Below are 18,857 nucleotides of genomic sequence, written 5' to 3' on the forward strand. Positions count from 1 at the left end.
ACGGCTCCTTTTAATTTAGTCTATGGCCTTGATGCAATATTTCCAGTGGAATTCTTATTACTCACACTTAGAGTTGCAACTGAGTTGAAATGGAAAGGGCACGAGTTGTTAGAACGACTCGAGGACATAGAGCGCCTAGATGAGCAACGTTTAACGACCATTACCCACATATACGCAAAAAAACAAAAACAAAAACATTTCTTTGACTCACATTTGCTGACTAAAGTTTTGAAACTAGTGGATTTAGTTCCAATATACTCGTTTAAACAACATATACCCAAGTTCAAGAAAAAAGAACATGGTCCTTTCATTGCAGATGTTTCACCAAGTGGGGCTATCAAGTTAGCCACCTTAGATGGAGGAATTGTGCAAAATTGGATTAGTGGATGTTGACTCTGCAAATACAACCTTCCCTTGACTAATGAACTTCTGTAGAGAATTCATGCATCCAAGGAAAGGAAGCTTAAACGACAACAAGTTATTGAGGAGGCGCACATTCAAGTTCTAAAATAAGAAGCTTCAAGACAACCTGTTCTCCAAGATGTACCACTCAATACTCTCCAAATTCAACCCTTAGCAGAGGATGAGGTCAAGACTGATGACAAGTGGAAGGATGGTGTTGATATGCGAATCAATGTGAATCTGAATGAGGATTACAAAGTCAAAGCTTTAGTAGATATAAGAGCCCGAGTCAATGCAGTTAGCTACTCTGCTTATCTCAAAGTGATTACTCAACCACTTGAGTATTGTCAAGCTACTATCAAGGGCTGCAACAGGATCGTCACTCCAACTCTGGGGAAAATCAACTTGAATATTGTGGTTCACAGATTCTCATGCTCGCATACTTTCATAAGTATAGCGGATGAACATATGAATGAGGACCTAATATTGAGTGTTCCTTGGATGAGAACCTATAAAGCAATTCAGGATTCGGATGCCAAAATTCTCAAAGGAGGACAACTAAAAATACCATTTGTAGACAGCAAGGAAGAATGGAAAGAAGCTCTTGGTGAATTCCAATCAAAGTATCATGAGTCATCAACCACAATTACAACTACTGCTCCATTAAGAACTTCTTCTAATCATCTTATGCAAGGAACCAGACAAGTTTGGATACCTAAAAGTCAATTTGTCAATCGACTGTAGTAAATTTGGGTGCCCAAAAGGTTACTACGCACCTCCAACAACCCTAAGGAAAAGCCATTTCACCCAGCTTCTCAACAGAAAACACCGCTACTAAAGATGAAATGGATAAGGCACCCAAAGAAGAAATGTAAAGCTTAAAGAAAAAGACCACGTACCCAAAGCAAACAAGTCAAACTATGGGTACCAAAAACCCCACTACAACTCAAGCCAACCTCCATCAGGTACAAGTGGATACCTAAAGTCAAAGCAACCACCGCAATTGAAACCATCAGTTTCAGTCATCACACAGCAAACAATGCATATTGCACCATAAAAGAACGTGCTCAATTGCTACAAGGCTTACTCTTAAAGAGAGTTCAATCACAACATACCTCACCATTGGAAACCCTTGAGTGCAATACTCATGACCCACCTCTTGCACATCATAGTGTGTTTAGTTGCATTGGCATCAATAGCATTATAGGGCCAATCAATACCATGCATGGACACGAATTTATAACCTATACACTGCACAACCAAGGTACTCTTTCATCTGAGGGGATCGGAGCAAGAATCTGGAAGAGATAAGGGCAATGTTTTGAAGTAATTGTGTGTTAACGTATGATCCTTCTTGAACAAATTAGCCAATTGAACTAATAATGGGATGAATGGGGAATGCAAATAGGATAACCCCTAGGTGTCTGTATATATTGTACATATCTACCAAAAGCCACAAAATAGTGCGGTTTTTACTCATATTCTGTGTTTTCTTGCCAATATCATTATGAAAATGGAGCAATCCACAAAAACATGGCCAAATAATAAAAATAGAAGTGTTTTAGTATTTCAGAGTATAGAATGCAATTTTTAGAGTAGTTTGGTTATTTTTTCTTTAATTTTTGCTAATAAAATCTAAAAAATACAAATAAATAAAAAGTAATAAGCATGAATGTGAGAATTGGATTTTGACTTCAAATGCCAAATCTCAAAGCTCAATGGAAAAGCCAAAAATATTTTCGGGCAATTCCGAGCAAAAGAACTCGGTGACCACTCTGATTCACTAATCATCTGGAACAAATTGCGACAAAAAGGTCCATGGATATCAATTTTTAGAGTTTTTTGATCTGGGAGTACATTGTAGGTCTAATAAGCTTATTGGGTAGGCATAAGATGGGGGGATTCAACAAGTCCAGGTATGTATAGTCCCTTGGGCCATTTTGCCTCTCATTTGCATTCTAGATTTGAGAGAGAGAGCTCCGGGTTGTGGATTTTGGCGACCTTCCACGCTCTCCTATGCCCTGTCTATTGGCTCTTACTCTTTCCAACCATGAGGGGAAAGTTCTTAACTGTGTCTAGATGCAGTTTGATTATCACATTGTCAACCACACGAGCTGTAGGAGGCAGGGCAACACAAGAAAATCTGGGAAATTTTGGGATCGGCAACACTAGCACCGGCCACATCAAACATCCAAATTCCACCAAAAATGAACCATGGGCTCATCACGAGTAGGGCAACACATTGCTAGGATCAAAGATGAAAAATATGTCAAAAAAGCTGACCTAGTATCTTAAGCGTGCCAAAGATGGAGGATCCATATGTGGACCACATTTCACACATGTGTTGGGAGCATAATGTTAGGGAACTGTGGATAATTAGGGGTGCATTGGAGGGCCAATCATCACGGTAGGTCACAATGACCATATTCTTATCGCAAAGTGACATTTTACACCACAATGCAAAATATTGATCCATTTGACCTCACACTCAAAGGGGGCACTCTATACATTACAATGGATCTTCACCAACCTTCATTGGGCATGCATCTAGTAGTTAATGACTCCAAGTCAAGCTCGGCTCAAAAGGGGACTATCAACCTCATTTAGGGAAACACCAAATGCAAGAAACACAACCAAAGGCTTTAACCTTCATAATTAACCTAGTAGAAGCTATATGGGGCAAGATGAGGGCCTAAATTGCAATAATTTGTAAAATTTATCTTAGGTGCGTCGAAGATAATCTGCTAGGATGGAAGAATTTCTTGCACACATTTATACATTGGCATAATCCCCCACCCCTCACAAAACCTACATCACACTGGTACACTTCTTTCATGTGCATAATTACTCTCCAATGCACGTTATTGCAGCAAATAGACTTAAGTGCCCAATGACTTTTAGAAAATCAAATCAAACCCAACTTAATGGGACATCAAGAATCAACACCCCACATCCAATCAAGGTACCAAAGTCACAAAATGACCCCAAATCAGTCTTTCTTATCTTAGGCATGCCTAAGATAGAACTGATAAAGGAGGGACCTAACTTGCAATTTGAGGAAACAAATATGTTTGCAAGGGTCAAATAAATCACCTTGACAAGTTTCATCAAGTTTGGCACAATATAACTTTATCAGTCACACCAAAAGATCAAAAAGCAATACAGCAGACACAAATTTATGCATAGCTCTCACCACAAGTATCCAAAACAAATCAAACTTATTGGATATCACCAAAAACCCATACACTTCCTATGCATTCAATCTGACACCAATTTGCATGCACCTGCACCCATCTGTATCTTAGGTGCACCTAAGATATATTTTTCCAAGATTGTGCTTTTTAGAGCTCATTTCTGCCTTATTAGATTTTCTACTTGGCTGGGACTTTCTAGAATTGGTATGACTAATGAATTGGATGATGCTCTTCTAGGTTCACTCTCATCTACTTCAGGAGCTTCAAAGAAGGAAAACCATGAAGGAGAAATTTGTTGAGCTTCCATCATATCAGTAGCTAGAGGAAGACTCCCTCAAAGAAGCAAATGTCACCTGGTTGGCAAAGGAACAACGACAAAGTCAACATGTCATTGTTTACCATGGAGCATTCAAAAGCGCATAAGGATCGAAAGTAGAAGTTCAGATGTTTCCAAAGGAGGCTCAAGATCTTGTCAAATAAGAGGCAAGCAATCCACTTTGGGAGAAATTGGCCTCAAAGATTACCTCAAGTTGGAGCCCTGTAGTGTGGACTACAATAAGGCTTATGAGCTCTTATAGAACATCACAGAAGAAGGAAGGGCAACCACCTCAGACTTGAATGACTCTCCAATCGAGGTACACATCATAGAGGATCATGTTGTCAAATCCCTAAAGCTTCCAAGAGGAGGAAAACCCATAAGAGACCACTAGTTTCCCACAGCTGGCATTTTCACTAGTAGGTCAACCTCTTTCTTGGATCTAAAGCAAAGAGAGATAGCGCGGGTACTTTGACTCTATCATTAGCAGTTTCATTTCACTATTAAAAGACCTCCTAGATACATGGTTCCAAATCATGTCGTGGCTTCCACTTTCACACAGGCCTCAAAGAGAGAAGGAGTGACAGAAGTGATCCACGCCCAATATATTTACACCACCCTCACTCATGTGAAAATCCAGAGAACATCCTTTCTTGGGAGCTCCATAAGTGCTAACACAGATTTCTTACCATGCTATAGGACAAGCAAAGCATCTATCGCCTGCCCTGGAGCAGAATCTATGGCTACTCCACAAGACTGTTGATGAAGAAGAAGTGCAAACAAGAGCCACACCACTGGTGACAAGACTGAGGACAAGACTAGTCAATCTCCCCATCTAGGAAACAACTAATGCAGCAACTGCAAAAAGCGACAAATAAGAAGAAGATATGGGGGAGGAGGACACTCCTCTCAAAATAAAGAAGAGAGAAAAAGGGAAAGCTAAGGTAGATGATGCGGAACCCACAAAGCATCTAAGACTTGCAGTAGCACTAGAGGAACCATTTCAAAAAGTAGAAGAGTGGAAAGAGACATGGTGACTTTTGAACTGGAGAGAGGACTTAAAGGGGATTTTGAGGAGAAATGGAAACCATCTCCTAGAAGGATCGAAATTCGGACCAACCCCATGTATGATATGTGGACAATTTTCGGGCCGGCTTAGAACATCTCTATCACGAAGAAGAACATCAACGATGAGCAAGGCAAGGCACAAGAAAAAGAAGATACACTGCCAAGAGAGGACTCACCTAGAGAACAAGTCAACCCTACTAAATAGGTTCCACACATCTCTCCTCCAAGCGGACCACCACAACCAGAGGAGGCAACACCACCACAACCAGAGGAGACGACACAGCCACAATCAGAAGAGACTACTCACATTGTTAGCAATATGGTTCAACAGAATCAGAATCGCCCAAAGAAATTGCCAATGAGCAAGTGGAACATCCCAACAGAGACACCGAGTACACAAGCCAACCAGCCAGATGAGCTAATCACAACAACTGAGGTTCATGACACATCAACAGATCAACCTAAAGCAAGAAACACGAGAAGGTTGGAGAGTCTAGAAGACATAGATGAATACACCTAGTATGCACATCATGTGGTGGACAAAATGAGAGACAAGATCTACACTCGGCACCAGCATCTCCATAGTTTGTATATGCGTTGCGGCTCTCAACTCCAAGGCTTGACATGGTCAACATTTGTATTGAATTGTACAAAGAAGCCATGGAATTCAAAGACAAGGAACAGACTGAATTAATTGCAAAGTCAGCAGCGGACTTGGAAGCTCTCCAAACAAGGAAGCAGCAGCAAGAGCAACAATTCACAGAGGCCACCTCCACTTTACAAGAGTCTCATTCCATAGCTAAACATTGCAAATACTCAATCGGCACATTCAGAAGCTAAATGCCAAGTAGAGGCTTAGTTTAAAGTGTTTAACATGTGTGTATGCTCCGATGATAAAAAATATGTAAAAATTTTCCATAAGTAAATAATCGTGATTATTTACTTTTTTCCTATTTCTCAACTTTTTTAGCCAGCCAAGCATACCACCAGTTCTATCATGTTGTATTGAGCAAACATAGAAAATTTGGTAAGATTTAGATCTTTAAAGTAAAAATTGTGGCCATGTTTTTAAAGTCAGTCTGCAGACACACAAAACTGTTGAGACAATTGAGTAGAGTTTATCCAAACTTGGTGAAACTTGGTTAGGAAGCTTAAATTGAGTTGCTTAACCAGTTTGTATTGACATTTTGGCAAAAAGTTACAAAAATTTCTCAAAAGTAAATAATCGCAATTATTTACATCTGCTCTAGAATTGAACAATTTTGCACATTTGAGTATACCCCAAGGTCAAGCATATCAAGTAGACTCCACAAATCAAATTTGGTGAAACTTGGATCACAAAAGTTAGACTGAAGCCAGATTCTCGAAAATCGAGTCTACAAACACTAAACAATTGATAACTTGGGCAAATCTTGTTCAAATTCAGTGAAACATGTCCAAAGACTACAACAAGGTGTTTATATGGAAAAAAAGCCTAAAAAGTGAGAAAAACAAAGAAAATTAAATAATCAAATTATTTACTTTTGAGCCGTAGAGATAAGATTTTGGACTATTGAGCTTGTACAATGTTAGAATAACATAATACAAAGCTACTGGTCAAGTTTGGGCTCCATCGGATCCAAATTGGTACATGTTAACTCAGTTTTTAGGTTGCAAATTAGTTTTTTAGCTCTTTGCAGGGGTAGAAATTGAAAGTCTCATTTGCTGACCCACTTAGCTTAGATTGAAGTGATATACACAAAACACTCATAATAGTTAGCAAAAATTGTACAAGTCTTTATGAGAAAATTGCTAACTTGGTTAAAATTGACACAGGAACTAGGTTGTAGGCAAAGAATTGAGAGCTTGACAGGAGTTTCAATCCAGTCAAGTGGAAAAATAGATAACAATTCAATCCAACGGTAAGTACTCTATCCAGGGCTTAACAAGTCTATATGAACCTTAGATTTGGTCGTATACTAGCAAATCCATGCGTATTTGTAGAGACCACTAGTAGAGTATTCACCAAGTGTTTATCGTGTTGTTTTACCGCGTTTTGTAGAGAGAAGGTGAAAATTTAATGAGAGAAACAAGCGAGAGGAGCGCGGGTTTTTTTTTTTGTTTAAAGTATTACTACGACTTTATCCGTGGTTATTACCGTGCTCATTACCGTCGTTATATCTGCTGCCCAAATTTAGCGCGTAAACTTTCAAATTCTGGCTTAACCACCTCCCCCCCTCCCATTCAAATTTTGGTGTTTCCCTCCTCTCAATAAAATTTAAAGATTATTATATATAATTTTCAAATATAAAAAAGAAGAGAAATAAAGAGAGAGAGAGAGAGAGAGAGAGAGAGAGAGAGAGAGAGAGAGAGAGAGAGAGAGAGAGAGAGAGAGAAAGAGAAAGACGGGGGAAAAGAAGGCAGGGGATATAAGGCCCGGTTAAGACGCTGCGGCGGAAATGCTTCCCACATGGACGTGTAAGCTGGGTGGAAAAAGCCTATTTGCTGCAGTAGGTATCAACTTCCTCCGGGGCCGCCATTTTTCTTCCAGCACCCCCCCTCGAAAGAGCTGTTGGCCTCTCTCCACCTCTCTCTGTTTTTCGCTCTTCTTCCTCCAACACCGTTCAGACGAGGCGACGGTAGACCTGCAGAAAGCCTTTCTTCCTCCATCCTCGTTTGAACCCAGCCTCAGATTACACTTGGTTACTACTAAAATAATCATTGTCAATTAATTAACATAATTGATCATATTCTCAAATCTAAAGAGAGGAAGAGGAGGGAGAGAGAGGTGAATGGATTACACGACCAAAAAATTTCATAACTGCAAAATGTTTATGAATCATCTTCCAAAAGATCTCCACATGAAGCATCATCCAATTCTAAGCCCATGGCTCCTAAATCAATAAATAGAGAAACAGAATTGTCGTTTGTGGATGCATTGCCAGCTTCATCATCTTCGAGTTTTTCATCCTCAATCTCATCATCTTCATCATCATGACAATCATCCTCGCTAAGACTTGCTGCCGCCGGACTTGATTCATCGACCTCCTTCTCCTTTGTTTCCACCTCATCCAAAGTCGGAGGTGGAAGAGGGTCGAAGATAGTCTCCACTTCATTAGTGAAAAAAATGGTTCTCCCCCGAGGTGTTACTGGAATTACCAACCAAGGTTTTGGTTGGTGGATTGCTGGCATATAATGACCTATAAAATAGAAGCTCAAAGTGAGTAACATTGGTATAACTAACGCTACAAGTAAATAAGAATAAGAAAGGTACATGTCACTCACCTGCTCACAATTGCGCGGTTAAAGTAAATTGTCATACCTCCCTGTGTGATGCACACTAGAGTCCACCATGTAGAGGTCATTCTCATATCGTCTAGACACATTTTCAAACGTCTTGCACTCAAAGATGATGCTATGAAAGGTTCTAAAACATACCTTTAGTATCCTTTCAATAGTTCCGCAGTACCTGGCTTCATCACCGTCTCTGTCAAAGTTGCCCATGATGGAACAATCCATGGTTGTTCTACGCTCCTCAATGTGGTGCTTTTACGAAAGTGACGACCTTTGACCACATAGAGTTACAAGAAAGGCACTACAAAATAGAAAAACATATTAATTCATGAAATACATATTAAAGATAATTTCAAGAAATAGAGAGACAATATGGTTTAGGTATATGAGTACTCTACCTTTGGTACGCAGCCTCGTGCATACTCCCATTCTTTGTTGGTGATGTCTTCTCCACGCGCTTTTGCCTCGATCATTCTCTCATGAGTCCACTCTACACTAATGAGATCTGGGAAACATGCAAGGTGTCTAGGCATTGGGGGTGCCCTCCTTCCTCCATGTGCTTGTTTCCATGCTTCCCTCTCTTGCAAATGCCTGGCCTTTTCCACTCTCCACAAGTCCACCCACTTGGTCATAATCTTTGCATTGAGAATGCAAAAGTTATCGACCACTCGGGATAGATTCATATCCATGTTAAGTAGTTTCCCCTTTCCACTTGTCAAGTGTGAAGTCATCCTTGCATCTTCCTTGCTGACCACATGCGAGGCATTGAAGGATCAACTTGTGCCAAATACTCTGATATGTAAACAAATGCCTCTTGAACAATCCACCCTTCGGCCATACATGCCTCTGGTTGAGACCGTAGCCGCACAAAATCTTTGAGAGTCTTTAAAAACCTCTCTAAGAAGAACGTCCATCGTGCGTGCACTACTCCACATATAGCTATCTCCTCCACCACATGAACCAAGAGGTGAATTTGACTAAGAAGGACCGATCGAGGAAATGCATCTTCAATGTCACACACGATTTCTATTGCAAGTGTTTGAGCAGGAGGAATATCATCTATTTCGATTTCCTTCGAGCTCACAAATCTGCAAGAAAACACACAAGGATACACTAAGTGCTAGTTGAAATTATTGTGTACATAAAAAAGGTGTAGTTGAGTGGAGTCTTGTGGTGTATCTTACTAGCTCTCCTAATTTGAAAATAACATCCCTCACTTTCTTGTCCCGACATATACACATACTCACCGGCAGGATGAGCTACAAAGTAAATTGGGGAAAGGGAAAGTGAGTGATAGTCATACACACAAACTATAGATAGAATAGGGAGTATGAAGATTACCTGAAGCATCTTGTGCCAATCGTGGGACTTCAACCCATACAATTTAACGCTTCTACCCTTCTTCGATTTTGTGAAAGCTCCCTTTAGCGACCTCATGTATCTTGTTGGTGTGCGAATAGAGGCGGGGGTACCCTTCACCTTGTCTAATTCTTCTTTTGCTAGCATGCATGGTGCTTTAGGAAGCACAATCTTTCCATTTGGGGCATGCCGTGGAGTGGCAGAGGAGGGGGGACGTTTTAAAAGCCTCAAATTCTCCCTCGCACCCAAAGAGTCCTTCTTGCCAATAATGTGGTCCCATAGTGTTTGGGCTACATTCTTGAATATGTGCATGGGATCCAAGAGGTGTTGTATTTTTCAGTCCTTCCAATATGGAAGGCTTAACAATATGGAATACCTTGATATACCTTTTGGTGTAGGACACGGAGCCGGATTGTTGTTGTGGTGTTCCTCCCAAATGGTTGCCCAATCTGCCATCGTGAGCTTTAGAGGAGCCTTCCCATTTAATGGAGCCTTGTGCTTATTATGCCCTTGGGGTAAGAGACGATGGTTCTTTGGATAAATTACCTTGCACAAGGAATCTGGCCTCTCCATCACTAACGATGGCCCGCAAGTAGGACATGCATTGTGCCCCGATGTGGACAACCCTGCATACATATCATATGGTTAGAGAGATGAGTGAGCTAAAGTGAGCTAAAGGGAGAGAGAGAGTTAGGGAAAGAGAGATAGACTACAGGGGGTTACCAGAAATCTCTCCAAGACGAGGATAATAGTGCATAGTCCACATAAGGATTCCCCTCACTTGAGCCTCTCTCCCCCCTTTTGCAAGTGAGGGGAATGCCTCTCCATAACTCCTCCAACTCCTCGATGAGGGGCTCGAGGTAAATGTCAATATTTGACTCTTTGTACTTCCCTGGCACAAGCAAGGAAAGAAGTATATTGCCCTTCTTGGTCGTCTCCCATGGTGGAATATTGTAGTTGACGATCACCATAGGCCAAGTGCTCCATGAAACAAGCTTAGTGCCGAAGGGGTTGACACCATCACTTGCTAACCCAAGCCTCAAGTGTTGAGGCTCCAACCCGAACTTTGGCCATTGAGTTTTGATGTGCCTCCATACAGGTGAGTCGACAGGGACACGCATCATTCCATCATTTGAGCAATGGTTTGCGTACTAGGCGAGAAGCTCCACGATAGACCTACTTTTAAACATGTGTTGGATGCAAAAAATTAATGGAAAATGTCTTAATACCTTGCGGGGTAGGTGTGCCCCGCTCACACCTGTCTTGTATCGTGCCTCCCCGCACACCGGACATGAGGTAGTATGTGCATGCTCATTACGGTATAGCTTGCAATCGTTGACGCACACATGGATGCGCTCATACTCCATTCCAAGTGCAGTGACATACGATCTAGCTCGTGGACAATTTGGAGGCATGTGGTGATATTTTGGCAACATTTTTCCCATCAAACTACAGTGCGTATTAGTATAATTCCTAGAAGACAACACCATAAAGAGAGAGGGAGAGAGTATATAAAAGCCACATTCCATACTTACAGAAGTAGTGCATCGACACTTGCATTACTCCAACCAAATTTTGCTTGCAAGTTGAGTATTCCAACGATGCTCCGAGCATCGAGTATCGTGCACCATCGTGAAGAGGTGTTCGGGCACTCGTCATCAATCTATCGTCCGTTTTGGCATTCCGTTTAGTGCAGGGTTGATAATCCTCTTCACACACGTCGTGCTCATGAGCTTGTAACTCATCACACATGTCGAACATGTACTCATCCTCTACCTCAAAGTGCAATGAAGACGCCATAGGAGCTGCCGACGTAGAGCCAACGGGAGGATCACCATGTAGTGCACCCAAATCGCCCAGTCGCTCTTGCCTCTGTCGTTCAGCCTTGCGCGTCTATGCACCACCACCGAACACAGACCAATGGAGCACCTCTTCAAGCGACGGGTGAGTCACGCTATTATCTCTCCGAGCGCTTTTCCAAGGATGTCAAAGCCCTTTGTTCTCCACATGCTCCAAAGCAATGCGCCTCAAGCGAGGAATTGCCCTTTTGCACTTGGCGCAAGGACAAGGTAGCTTTTCCTTGAGCCAACGATCTCGCTCTGGGCCTCCACGAGGACCACGATCATCCCAGTTGATGCCTTGCACACGCGAAAGGTTGTTTATTTAGTCACATGTCCTAAAAAATAAATAATTAGAAAAACACTTAATTCCATTAGAAAAATTACATATAGTTAAAGTCAAAGGGAATAAATGACAATGAGTGTTAAAATTATTTTTTAACTGAAAGAGTTTTTTAAAAATTCAATTAATAAACATTTAAAAGTACTACAAAATAAAGTATCCATAAAAAAATAAAAATCTTCATCAAAGAACTCAAAAGGCTAAAAAATGAAATAATGTATAGCTAAGGGTAGAGGGGGTGGTTTTTACCTTCCCTCCCCCCCGTGCAACCTCGGATTCACATGTATCCGTTTGAAATGTATAGCTAAGGGTAGAGGAGGTGGTTTATACCTCCCCTCCCCCCCTGCAACCTCGGATTCACATGTATCCATTTGAAATGACTCGACGCGGTAATAAGCGCGGTAATAGGCACGGTAATAACTGGTGCCTAAAAAAGGAAAGAAGGCAGAGTATACCGTGTTTTTGCAGCATACCCTGCGTTCTTTCTCTCCACCATTGCTCCCAAGCTTCCCCTCCCATCTCCCTACCCTCTCTCTCTCCTTCAACAAGCCTCCCCCCTCCCACCCCCCCCACCTCTCCCTTCCCCCTCTCTCCTTCTTTAAGCTTCTCAAGTTTTGTCGAAGAGGGTTTCGTCCAAGTTTCGGCAAGGGGGTATTCTACCATTTTCTTTGGAAGCTCAACGTAGTCAAAGCTCAACCGTGCTACAAAGAAGAGGTAAACACAAAAGCACATCCTCCCTCTTTCCCTTTTGTTTTCTACTACACACACACACACATACACACACACACACACACACGGAAAAAAAAAGAGAATCCATAACGTACCTCGTTCATTAGGAAATGATTGTTTCGCATGGCTTGTTTGAAATGGTTTCTTTGCTAAGCACGTTTGAAAATGGTTGCTTTGCTATGAACGTTTGGAAATGATTGATTTGTTACGCACGTTTTGGAAATGATTGTTTGGATAGTGTTAGATAAAAATAGAGAGAGAGAAAGAGATAAATGGAGAGAGAGAGAGAGAGAGAGAGAGAGAGAGAGAGAGAGAGAGAGAGAGAGAGAGATTTAAAGAGAGGGAGAGAAATGTTAGATTGAGGAAGAGAAATGTTAGATAGAGAGAGAGAAATAGATAAAGAGAGTGAGAGAGGGAGAAAAATGTTAGATAAAGAGAGGTAAATGTTAGATAGAGAGAGAGAAATAGATAAAGAGGGAGAGAAATGTTAGATACAGAGAGAGAAATAGATAAAGAGAGTGAGAGAGAAATAGGGATAGAGGTAGATAAATGGAGAGAGAGAATTAATGAGAGAGAGAGAGGAAAGAGATAGAGAGAGAGAGAGAGAGAGAGAGATAGATAGATAGATTTTATTATCGTCCTCGGAGGTCAAATATGACCTATGGGACCAAAGTTACATGTGATGTAGTATGTGTATGGCTGATGAGTGCCTCTCGATGCTCCAAAATTGTAGTGATGAGAGTCGCAATGGAGAGCCCACACTTTGGCTGGGAGAGGAAAGTGTGTAGGTCTAAGTTATGGCTAAAAATGTGAGAGAAGCAAGTTCGGATGTGATCAAAAGCTGAGCACTCTAGTAGTGTGTGGTACTCAGACTCTCAAACTTGCAGTGAGCATAATGTGCACAATCGATTTGACTCTTCTCCATTGCCCCAACGCCCTATCTCGCATCGAAGGAAATGGGAGCTAAGCCGAATTGCTGCGATAGTGCGTATCGCAGACAAGGGAATAGGCTCAAGCATGTAAGTGTGAGTACGGTTTCCTGAGAGAGAGAGAGAGAGAGAGAGAGAGAGAGAGGGAGAGAGGGAAAGAGGGAGAGATAGGAGAGAGAGAGAGATATAGGGATAGGGATAGAGAGGGAGATTGAAATAGGCAGAGAAAGAGACAGAGATAGAAATAGGGAAAGAGGGAGAGAGATAGGGATAGGGATAGAGGGGGAGAGAGAGAGAGAGAGAGAGAGAGAGAGAGAGAGAGAGAGAGAGAGAGAGAGAGAGAGAGAGAGAGAGAGAGAGAGAGAGAGGGATAGGGATAGAGAGAGAGAAAGAAAGAGAGAGAGAGAGAGAGAGAGAGAGAGAGAGAGAGAGAGAGAGAGAGAGAGAAGGAAATAGGGAGAGAGAGGGAGAGAAGGAAAGAGGGAGAGAAAGAGAGAGATAGAGGGAAAGAGGGAGAGAGAGAAAGAGAGGGAATGAGAGAGAGAAAGTAGATAGAGGGAGAGAAAGGGAAAGAGGGAGAGAGAGAAGGAGAGAGGGAAAGAGGGAGAGATAGAGGGAAAGAGGGAGAGAAAGAGAGAAAGAAAGTAGATAGAGGGAGAGATAGAGGAAAAGAGGGAGAGAAATAGATAGAGAGAGAGAGAGATAGAGGAAGAGATGGAAAGAGGGAGAGAAAGAGAAAGACAAAGAGAGAGAGGAAGAGATAGAGTGAGAGAGGGAAAGAGGGAGAGAAAGAGAAAGACAAAGAGAGAGATAGAGGGAAAGAGGGAGAGAAAGATAGGAAAAGAGAGAAAGTAGATAGAGAGGGAGAGAAAGAGAGGAATAGAGAGAGACAAAGAAAGAGATAGAGAGAGAGGAAAGAGGGAGGGAGAGAGAGAAAGAAGTTAAGGAGATGAAAATTGGGCTCCAAAGGGATACTTGAGCAACCAACACCAAGATTACCTTCAAAGCGAGGACGCTTTGTTGAGTGAAGGCCGGTAGCTCTTGTGGACATACGCGAAGCCCGAAAAAGTGGTGCCCAAGTCCAAAGCCACCATGACCTTAGCCGAGACCTCCATGCCTTGGCAGAAGATGTCATCCATGTTTGGCTTCTCATCTCTGAGAGTGCTTGCTTTACATGGAGGTGCAAACATGACTCTCGGATGGAGCTTCTGCTTCGTAGTTCAACTACACGACAAAGAAGGGGAGAGCGAGAGGGATAAAAAGAGAGAGACTCACTGAGAGAAATATAATTACTTATTGTATTACATTAGGATTGTAATGTTATGATCAATTGATCACTTAGATGTTCAATTTAGTTGTAGCCAACACAAAATGATGTCTTCATTTACAACTTTAACATATATAGGTGTGTACATATATATTTGTTTATGCATGTATGTAGGCACTACGTACGGAAGCATAGAATTCGAAGGTTAGACGCTTCCTCTTGGATATAGTCCTTTTTTAATCGTGGTGTTGCGGTCATTGATCCACCCATGCATAGATTACCGCAATGTACCGTTGGGTTTACCACGGTTGAGACTGCGATGATATCTAAAGAGGTGCAGTTGACCTTTGGCACTACTAGCCTCTACTTAAGTCTACTAGTATGTGTATGCATCAACGTGTTTGTGTGCTAATATATATATCCTCTGGGAGAGAATTGTAATGTTACTATCAATTGATCACTTAGATGTTGAATTTAGGTGTAGTCAACACAAAATGATGGCTACATTTACAACCTTAACATATATATGTTTGTACATATATATCTGTTTATGCATGTATGTAGGCACTAAGAGTGGGAGCATAGCATCCGAAGGTTAGACGTTTCCTCTTGGGTATAGTCTTTTTTTAATCGTGACATTGCAGTCATTGATCCACTCATGCATGGATTACCGCAACGTACCTTTGGTTTTACCACGGTTGAGATTGCGATGATATCTAAAGAGGTGCAGTTGACCTTTGGCACTGATAGCCGGCTTTCGGAAAATCAAAGAAAAAAAATTAAAAAAACTCATTTCACCCCCCCCCCCCCCCACTCTGAGTACCCCCCCACCGTAACTCATCTTTCCCTTCCCGCCCCACGGGCATCACATAAAGCTCTGGCACTCTCTCCCCCCCCATTTTCTTTACATACCCTCTTTCCCCTCCTCCCCCCCCGATTTACCCTCCCCGGCCAGGTAGAAATTAAGAAGAAACCCCCCAACCCCTCTCTCGTGCTCCCTCGGTGTAAGCCGCGTGGGACCCCCCCTCCCTCACTCTTACACTCACCCCTCTCCCATTACCCTTTACCCTCTACCCTGTCCTAACCCCCCCCCCCCCCCCCCCCTCTCTTCCACCCGCCAATATTCCCTCCCCCGACCCCTCCTCCCTCTTCCCCATCCGCTCGCCTCACCCTCCTTCGGCCTCATTCTCCCCCCCCCCCGGCCCGCGGATATATTCCCCCCCCATTGACTTAGTTGTCCTTCGTCCTTAAGCCCATGCAAGACACACACCCTCCCCCTCTCCCTCTCACCCACACAAACCCATGCCCCGCCATACCCCCTCTCTCCCTCACACACACTCTCTATCCCTTATCTCCTCACCCCTCACCCCTCCCCCTCTCCCTCTCCCTCTCACGGCACGGCAGTACGCCAACTCTCTCTCTCTTTCTCATCCGGATGCCGCCAGCGTGCAAAAATCTCTCTCTCTCACCTTGCGGCAGCAGCGCTATACGCACTCACACACACACACACACACACCCCACCACACACCTTCCCCCTCCACCTCCCCTCTATCTCCCATGCGTAGTCCGCAGCATACCACTCACTCACACACACTCTCCCATGTGCAGTCCGCAGCCCACACACCCACACACACGCGCCTTGCGACAACAGTTGAAACACACACACACACACACACACACACACACACACACACACACACACACACACACCACCACACACCTCCCCCCCCCTCTCCTTTCTCCATGCGCAACAGTCCGTCATCCGCCACAGGAAAAAAGAAAAGAAAAAAAAAATATAAATTATATATATATATACATTATATAACTCCCCCCCCTTTCCCGTGTTCCCACGCACGCATGTGCACATACATATACATATACACACTCACCCACAAAAAAAACACACACACATGCTACCACACTCACATACATACATACGCACATGCATAAACGCTTACGACATCGACAAACGAAAGAAGAAGGATCCAAAGCACGCGCCGCCAACGACAAAAACAGAAAATGCACCGAAGGCATGCCCCGGCCGACTCCGAAAAGAAGTACGCTCGACACCAATGCACCGACAGCTCGCCATTCTCCAGCAACACGCAACCTCGATGCCATCTCAGTAATTTAAGGTTATTTTACCATTATCTTCAGTTTTCACCCAAGCCATTGTAAATTTTCCTTTTGTAAATATCCTCTCTCTAGGTGAGGATAACAAAGGCCCACCTAGAGATTCCCATCTTTTAATAACCTCCCCCAAAAACAAAGCAAGGGTCAACCACACCGGGCCCACCATTTGCTTTGTCTCCCCGATTAAGATTACCCTAACCACACTGGGATTACCATAATCCAAGCAGCCAACACCTATAAATTGGCACTGAGAGGTCACTATCGGCGGGGGGGCAACTTATGTGGAGCAAAGCATTGGGTAGAGTGTAGTGGGAGGGATTGACACCATCACCATCACAGGAAGAGGGTTTAGGGTCTTGTGTGTTGGGTTTGCCTTGGAAATTGCACCATGCGAAGGGACTCACACCCATCTCTCGACTCCAATGGTCGATGCACACACGTATGCACGCTCTTGGCAATGAACATTTGCAGTCATTGAATCTCCCTAGAGAACGCACCAAGTAGGTTCCACCATCTCTTTCCCCTACCTCTCTACCACCATGGCATGCCACCTTGTAAATATTGCAAAAATAATTCACCCTCACACCCCCGAGGTTGTTTTCATCAATTGTGAGTGTTCTCTCTCTCTCTCTCTCTCTCTCTCTCTCTCTCTCTTTCTCTGTGTGTGTGTGTGTGTGTGTGTGTAGGCTTGCGGTGTTCATATCATCGTGGGTTTTGCATCCTAGCCGCTCAAAGCTAGGTGGTGCCCCCTGTTCGCTTTACCGTGGCAGGCTCGAGGCGAGCCATTTGGCCCCCGGCGTTTTAAAGGCCGTCGGGGTTCGGGGTCCGCTTTGCGTCCGTCATTTGGTGCCCCCACTGAGGAGGGATTTTCTAAGACCCCTTCAGTTTACAATGCTGAAAGTGACGCCCACTATCAATCATGGACGAGTGGCTAAAGGAATTTTCTAACTGGAGGACGGAAGAAGAAGAGACAAAGCAGGCCCTAGCCGCCTTCATTGAGGTGCTGCTGCCAGGCTGCAGTGTCATCAACATTCAAGAGGTAAATTCTCCATCTCGTATCGCTCGTTCTAACTATAAATCAAAAGCTTCAGGCAGGAGATTGGTGAGGTGCCATCACTATTGTCAACCAAGGCACACGGTCAATGAGTGCCAGCAACGAAGGCAGCGGAAGGGCTGAAGTCTTCTACATTGACATTCATCGCAAGGAGGTCATTCACGTCAAGGAAGGAGAGCAGACGGTAAGGCATCTTTTCCCTAAAGAAACAACAGTCAAAGATGAAACCCCGAAGTGGCCTAAAGGGACTGCTCAAGCCAAGGGCAATGAGAAAATAGGCTAGCCTGGTAACACATGACCCCATCTAATGCTTGTCAAAGTAGAGGATTGTGTAAAAGACCAAATATCAGGAAGATTCTCAAAAGTGCGAAGGAAAGGAACTCAAGAGGAAATAAAACAAGTACGGAAAGCTAAAACAGAAAGAGAATCAAACAAATCGCAAAAATCAAAACAAGAAAAAGCAAAAGACCCAATGTGGACCAAATTGGAGCGAAAAAAGAAATACCAAGAACTAAAACGGTCTTTACAAGAGGTATGGACTACTGAGGGAGACAGTGATGGTAAGGAGGAGTGAGAAAAAGGAAACATGAATGTACCATTACACTATCGGAAATTCACCATCCAGGACATAAAAATCATAATGACACCACCAGTTAGGGAAAGAATAAACCAGGAATCTTACGATGGGCCGAAAAATGCAAAATGGATAGACCTCGTTGAACCAGGTGAAAAACCTCAGCCGGTCTATATAGCAACTAATTTAGAGCCTGAAGAAGAAGAACAATTAACACAGCTTCTCAAGAAGTATAAAGATGTGTTTGCATGGTCCTATAAAGACCTCAAAGGAGTTGATCCATTGATATGCCAACATACAATTCTTTTGAAATCAGATGCCAAACCTAGTAAACAGCGTCCTTATACATATAATGACACATTTTCTAAACGAATCAAA

This window comes from Adiantum capillus-veneris, chromosome 21 (genome assembly GCF_014529385.1).
Source record: "Adiantum capillus-veneris isolate H3 chromosome 21, ASM1452938v2, whole genome shotgun sequence".
Taxonomy (NCBI): Eukaryota; Viridiplantae; Streptophyta; class Polypodiopsida; order Polypodiales; family Pteridaceae; genus Adiantum; species Adiantum capillus-veneris.